Here is an 8,354-nt window from a genome sequence, read left to right as displayed (position 1 = left end):
GGTGGAGAAGAGGGATGAGAGGAGGATGGTGGAGAAGTTACAATTTTTTAAAACAGACAGTAGGGTATATCTCCAGTCATTTAAACAGACAGTAGGGTATATCTCCAGTCATTTAAACAGACAGTAGGGTATATCTCCAGTCATTTAAACAGACAGTAGGGTATATCTCCAGTCATTTAAACACAGTAGGGTATATCTCCAGTCATTTACACAGACAGTAGGGTATATCTCCAGTCATTTAAACAGACAGTATGGTATATCTCCAGTCATTTACACAGACAGTAGGGTATATCTCCAGTCATTTACACAGACAGTAGGGTATATCTCCAGTCATTTACACAGACAGTAGGGTATATCTCCAGTCATTTAAACAGACAGTAGGGTATATCTCCAGTCATTTAAACAGACAGTAGGGTATATCTCCAGTCATTTAAACAGACAGTAGGGTATATCTCCAGTCATTTACACAGACAGTGGGGTATATCTCCAGTCATTTAAACAGACAGTAGGGTATATCTCCAGTCTTTTAAACAGACAGTAGGGTATATCTCCAGTCATTTAAACAGACAGTAGGGTATATCTCCAATCATTTACACAGACAGTAGGGTATATCTCCAGTCATTTAAACAGACAGTAGGGTATATCTCCAGTCATTTAAACAGACAGTAGGGTATATCTCCAGTCATTTAAACAGACAGTAGGGTATATCTCCAGTCATTTACACAGACAGTAGGGTATATCTCCAGTCATTTAAACAGACAGTAGGGTATATCTCCAGTCATTTAAACAGACAGTAGGGTATATCTCCAGTCATTTAAACAGACAGTAGGGTATATCTCCAGTCATTTACACAGACAGTAGGGTATATCTCCAGTCATTTAAACAGACAGTAGGGTATATCTCCAGTCATTTAAACAGACAGTAGGGTATATCTCCAGTCATTTAAACAGACAGTAGGGTATATCTCCAGTCATTTAAACAGACAGTAGGGTATATCTCCAGTCATTTAAACAGACAGTAGGGTATATCTCCAGTCATTTAAACAGACAGTAGGGTATATCTCCAGTCATTTAAACAGACAGTAGGGTATATCTCCAGTCATTTAAACAGACAGTAGGGTATATCTCCAGTCATTTACACAGACAGTAGGGTATATCTCCAGTCATTTAAACAGACAGTAGGGTATATCTCCAGTCATTTACACAGACAGTAGGGTATATCTCCAGTCATTTACACAGACAGTAGGGGATATCTCCAGTCATTTACACAGACAGTAGGGTATATCTCCAGTCATTTAAACAGACAGTAGGGTATATCTCCAGTCATTTAAACAGACAGTAGGGTATATCTCCAGTCATTTAAACAGACAGTAGGGTATATCTCCAGTCATTTAAACAGACAGTAGGGCATATCTCCAGTCATTTAAACAGACAGTAGGGTATATCTCCAGTCATTTAAACAGACAGTAGGGTATATCTCCAGTCATTTAAACAGACAGTAGGGTATATCTCCAGTCCTTTAAACAGACAGTAGGGTATATCTCCAGTCATTTACACAGACAGTAGGGTATATCTCCAGTCATTTACACAGACAGTAGGGTATATCTCCAGTCATTTACACAGACAGTAGGGTATATCTCCAGTCATTTAAACAGACAGTAGGGTATATCTCCAGTCATTTACACAGACAGTAGGGTATATCTCCAGTCATTTAAACAGACAGTAGGGTATATCTCCAGTCATTTAAACAGACAGTAGGGTATATCTCCAGTCATTTACACAGACAGTAGGGTATATCTCCAGTCATTTAAACAGACAGTAGGGTATATCTCCAGTCATTTAAACAGACAGTAGGGTATATCTCCAGTCATTTAAACAGACAGTAGGGTATATCTCCAGTCATTTAAACAGACAGTAGGGTATATCTCCAGTCATTTAAACAGACAGTAGGGTATATCTCCAGTCATTTAAACAGACAGTAGGGTATATCTCCAGTCATTTAAACAGACAGTAGGGTATATCTCCAGTCATTTAAACAGACAGTAGGGTATATCTCCAGTCATTTAAACAGACAGTAGGGTATATCTCCAGTCATTTACACAGACAGTAGGGTATATCTCCAGTCATTTAAACAGACAGTAGGGTATATCTCCAGTCATTTAAACAGACAGTAGGGTATATCTCCAGTCATTTACACAGACAGTAGGGTATATCTCCAGTCATTTAAACAGACAGTAGGGTATATCTCCAGTCATTTACACAGACAGTAGGGTATATCTCCAGTCATTTAAACAGACAGTAGGGTATATCTCCAGTCATTTAAACAGACAGTAGGGTATATCTCCAGTCATTTAAACAGACAGTAGGGTATATCTCCAGTCATTTAAACAGACAGTAGGGTATATCTCCAGTCATTTAAACAGACAGTAGGGTATATCTCCAGTCATTTAAACAGACAGTAGGGTATATCTCCAGTCATTTAAACAGACAGTAGGGTATATCTCCAGTCATTTAAACAGACAGTAGGGTATATCTCCAGTCATTTAAACAGACAGTAGGGTATATCTCCAGTCATTTAAACAGACAGTAGGGTATATCTCCAGTCATTTAAACAGACAGTAGGGTATATCTCCAGTCATTTAAACACAGTAGGGTATATCTCCAGTCATTTAAACAGACAGTAGGGTATATCTCCAGTCATTTAAACAGACAGTAGGGTATATCTCCAGTCATTTACACAGACAGTAGGGTATATCTCCAGTCATTTAAACAGACAGTAGGGTATATCTCCAGGCATTTACACAGACAGTAGGGTATATCTCCAGTCATTTAAACAGACAGTAGGGTATATCTCCAGTCATTTAAACAGACAGTAGGGTATATCTCCAGTCATTTAAACAGACAGTAGGGTATATCTCCAGTCATTTACACAGACAGTAGGGTATATCTCCAGTCATTTAAACAGACAGTAGGGTATATCTCCAGTCATTTAAACAGACAGAAGGGTATATCTCCAGTCATTTAAACAGACAGTATGGTATATCTCCAGTCATTTAAACAGACAGTAGGGTATATCTCCAGTCATTTAAACAGACAGTAGGGTATATCTCCAGTCATTTAAACAGACAGTAGGGTATATCTCCAGTCATTTAAACAGACAGTAGGGTATATCTCCAGTCATTTAAACAGACAGTAGGGTATATCTCCAGTCATTTAAACAGACAGTAGGGTATATCTCCAGTCATTTAAACAGACAGTAGGGTATATCTCCAGTCATTTAAACAGACAGTAGGGTATATCTCCAGTCATTTAAACAGACAGTAGGGTATATCTCCAGTCATTTAAACAGACAGTAGGGCATATCTCCAGTCATTTAAACAGACAGTAGGGTATATCTCCAGTCATTTAAACAGACAGTAGGGTATATCTCCAGTCATTTAAACAGACAGTAGGGTATATCTCCAGTCATTTAAACAGACAGTAGGGTATATCTCCAGTCATTTAAACAGACAGTAGGGTATATCTCCAGTCATTTACACAGACAGTAGGGTATATCTCCAGTCATTTACACAGACAGTAGGGTATATCTCCAGTCATTTACACAGACAGTAGGGTATATCTCCAGTCATTTAAACAGACAGTAGGGTATATCTCCAGTCATTTAAACAGACAGTAGGGTATATCTCCAGTCATTTAAACAGACAGTAGGGTATATCTCCAGTCATTTAAACAGACAGTAGGGTATATCTCCAGTCATTTAAACAGACAGTAGGGTATATCTCCAGTCATTTACACAGACAGTAGGGTATATCTCCAGTCATTTAAACAGACAGTAGGGTATATCTCCAGTCATTTAAACAGACAGTAGGGTATATCTCCAGTCATTTAAACAGACAGTAGGGTATATCTCCAGTCATTTACACAGACAGTAGGGTATATCTCCAGTCATTTAAACAGACAGTAGGGTATATCTCCAGTCATTTACACAGACAGTAGGGTATATCTCCAGTCATTTAAACAGACAGTAGGGTATATCTCCAGTCATTTAAACAGACAGAAGGGTATATCTCCAGTCATTTAAACAGACAGTATGGTATATCTCCAGTCATTTAAACAGACAGTAGGGTATATCTCCAGTCATTTAAACAGACAGTAGGGTATATCTCCAGTCATTTAAACAGACAGTAGGGTATATCTCCAGTCATTTAAACAGACAGTAGGGTATATCTCCAGTCATTTAAACAGACAGTAGGGTATATCTCCAGTCATTTAAACAGACAGTAGGGTATATCTCCAGTCATTTAAACAGACAGTAGGGTATATCTCCAGTCATTTAAACAGACAGTAGGGTATATCTCCAGTCATTTAAACAGACAGTAGGGTATATCTCCAGTCATTTAAACAGACAGTAGGGTATATCTCCAGTCATTTAAACAGACAGTAGGGTATATCTCCAGTCATTTAAACAGACAGTAGGGTATATCTCCAGTCATTTAAACAGACAGTAGGGTATATCTCCAGTCATTTAAACAGACAGTAGGGTATATCTCCAGTCATTTAAACAGACAGTAGGGTATATCTCCAGTCATTTAAACAGACAGTAGGGTATATCTCCAGTCATTTAAACAGACAGTAGGGTATATCTCCAGTCATTTAAACAGACAGTAGGGCATATCTCGTCATTTAAACAGACAGTAGGGTATATCTCCAGTCATTTAAACAGACAGTAGGGTATATTTCCAGTCATTTAAACAGACAGTAGGGTATATCTCCAGTCATTTAAACAGACAGTAGGGTATATCTCCAGTCATTTACACAGACAGTAGGGTATATCTCCAGTCATTTAAACAGACAGTAGGGTATATCTCCAGTCATTTAAACAGACAGTAGGGTATATCTCCAGTCATTTAAACAGACAGTAGGGTATATCTCCAGTCATTTAAACAGACAGTAGGGTATATCTCCAGTCATTTTAAACAGACAGTAGGGTATATCTCCAGTCATTTAAACAGACAGTAGGGTATATATCCAGTCATTTAAACAGACAGTAGGGTATATCTCCAGTCATTTAAACAGACAGTAGGGTATATCTCCAGTCATTTACACAGACAGTAGGGTATATCTCCAGTCATTTAAACAGACAGTAGGGTATATCTCCAGTCATTTAAACAGACAGTAGGGTATATCTCCAGTCATTTAAACAGACAGTAGGGTATATCTCCAGTCATTTAAACAGACAGTAGGGTATATCTCCAGTCATTTACAAAGACAGTAGGGTATATCTCCAGTCATTTAAACAGACAGTAGGGTATATCTCCAGTCATTTAAACAGACAGTAGGGTATATCTCCAGTCATTTAAACAGACAGTAGGGTATATCTCCAGTCATTTACACAGACAGTAGGGTATATCTCCAGTCATTTAAACAGACAGTAGGGTATATCTCCAGTCATTTAAACAGACAGTAGGGTATATCTCCAGTCATTTAAACAGACAGTAGGGTATATCTCCAGTCATTTACACAGACAGTAGGGTATATCTCCAGTCATTTAAACAGACAGTAGGGTATATCTCCAGTCATTTAAAAAGACAGTAGGGTATATCTCCAGTCATTTAAACAGACAGTAGGGTATATCTCCAGTCATTTAAACAGACAGTAGGGTATATCTCCAGTCATTTACACAGACAGTAGGGTATATCTCCAGTCATTTAAACAGACAGTAGGGTATATCTCCAGTCATTTAAACAGACAGTAGGGTATAACTCCAGTCATTTAAACAGACAGTAGGGCATATCTCCAGCCATTTAAACAGACAGTAGGGTATATCTCCAGTCATTTACACAGACAGTAGGGTATATCTCCAGTCATTTACACAGACAGTAGGGTATATCTCCAGTCATTTAAACAGACAGTAGGGTATATCTCCAGTCATTTACACAGACAGTAGGGTATATCTCCAGTCATTTACACAGACAGTAGGGTATATCTCCAGTCATTTACACAGACAGTAGGGTATATCTCCAGTCATTTAAACAGACAGTAGGGTATATCTCCAGTCATTTAAACAGACAGTAGGGTATATCTCCAGTCATTTAAACAGACAGTAGGGTATATCTCCAGTCATTTAAACAGACAGTAGGGTATATCTCCAGTCATTTAAACAGACAGTAGGGTATATCTCCAGTCATTTAAACAGACAGTAGGGTATATCTCCAGTCATTTAAACAGACAGTAGGGTATATCTCCAGTCATTTAAACAGACAGTAGGGTATATCTCCAGTCATTTAAACAGACAGTAGGGTATATCTCCAGTCATTTACACAGACAGTAGGGTATATCTCCAGTCATTTAAACAGACAGTAGGGTATATCTGCAGTCATTTACACAGACAGTAGGGTATATCTCCAGTCATTTACACAGACAGTAGGGTATATCTCCAGTCATTTAAACAGACAGTAGGGTATATCTCCAGTCATTTAAACAGACAGTAGGGTATATCTCCAGTCATTTACACAGACAGTAGGGTATATCTCCAGTCATTTAAACAGACAGTAGGGTATATCTCCAGTCATTTACACAGACAGTAGGGTATATCTCCAGTCATTTAAACAGACAGTAGGGTATATCTCCAGTCATTTAAACAGACAGTAGGGTATATCTCCAGTCATTTACACAGACAGTAGGGTATATCTCCAGTCATTTACACAGACAGTAGGGTATATCTCCAGTCATTTACACAGACAGTAGGGTATATCTCCAGTCATTTACACAGACAGTAGGGTATATCTCCAGTCATTTACACAGACAGTAGGGTATATCTCCAGTCATTTACACAGACAGTAGGGTATATCTCCAGTCATTTAAACAGACAGTAGGGTATATCTCCAGTCATTTAAACAGACAGTAGGGTATATCTCCAGTCATTTACACAGACAGTAGGGTATATCTCCAGTCATTTACACAGACAGTAGGGTATATCTCCAGTCATTTAAACAGACAGTAGGGTATATCTCCAGTCATTTACACAGACAGTAGGGTATATCTCCAGTCATTTAAACAGACAGTAGGGTATATCTCCAGTCATTTAAACAGACAGTAGGGTATATCTCCAGTCATTTAAACAGACAGTAGGGTATATCTCCAGTCATTTACACAGACAGTAGGGTATATCTCCAGTCATTTAAACAGACAGTAGGGTATATCTCCAGTCATTTAAACAGACAGTAGGGTATATCTCCAGTCATTTAAACAGACAGTAGGGTATATCTCCAGTCATTTAAACAGACAGTAGGGTATATCTCCAGTCATTTACACAGACAGTAGGGTATATCTCGTCATTTAAACAGACAGTAGGGTATATCTCCAGTCATTTAAACAGACAGTAGGGTATAACTCCAGTCATTTAAACAGACAGTAGGGCATATCTCCAGTCATTTAAACAGACAGTAGGTTATATCTCCAGTCATTTAAACAGACAGTAGGGTATATCTCCAGTCATTTACACAGACAGTAGGGTATATCTCCAGTCATTTAAACAGACAGTAGGGTATATCTCCAGTCATTTAAACAGACAGTAGGGTATATCTCCAGTCATTTACACAGACAGTAGGGTATATCTCCAGTCATTTAAACAGACAGTAGGGTATATCTCCAGTCATTTAAACAGACAGTAGGGTATATCTCCAGTCATTTAAACAGACAGTAGGGTATATCTCCAGTCATTTACACAGACAGTAGGGTATATCTCCAGTCATTTAAACAGACAGTAGGGTATATCTCCAGTCATTTAAACAGACAGTAGGGTATATCTCCAGTCATTTAAACAGACAGTAGGGTATATCTCCAGTCATTTAAACAGACAGTAGGGTATATCTCCAGTCATTTAAACAGACAGTAGGGTATATCTCCAGTCATTTAAACAGACAGTAGGGTATATCTCCAGTCATTTAAACAGACAGTAGGGTATATCTCCAGTCATTTAAACAGACAGTAGGGTATATCTCCAGTCATTTAAACAGACAGTAGGGTATATCTCCAGTCATTTAAACAGACAGTAGGGTATATCTCCAGTCATTTAAACAGACAGTAGGGTATATCTCCAGTCATTTAAACAGACAGTAAGGTATATCTCCAGTCATTTAAACAGACAGTAGGGTATATCTCCAGTCATTTAAACAGACAGTAGGGTATATCTCCAGTCATTTAAACAGACAGTAGGGTATATCTCCAGTCATTTAAACAGACAGTAGTGTATATCTCCAGTCATTTACACAGACAGTAGGGTATATCTCCAGTCATTTAAACAGACAGTAGGGTATATCTCCAGTCATTTAAACAGACAGTAGGGTATATCTC

Source organism: Salvelinus namaycush, unplaced genomic scaffold (genome assembly GCF_016432855.1).
Source record: "Salvelinus namaycush isolate Seneca unplaced genomic scaffold, SaNama_1.0 Scaffold753, whole genome shotgun sequence".
Classification (NCBI taxonomy): domain Eukaryota; kingdom Metazoa; phylum Chordata; class Actinopteri; order Salmoniformes; family Salmonidae; genus Salvelinus; species Salvelinus namaycush.
Note: the sequence above shows the minus strand (reverse complement) of the source record.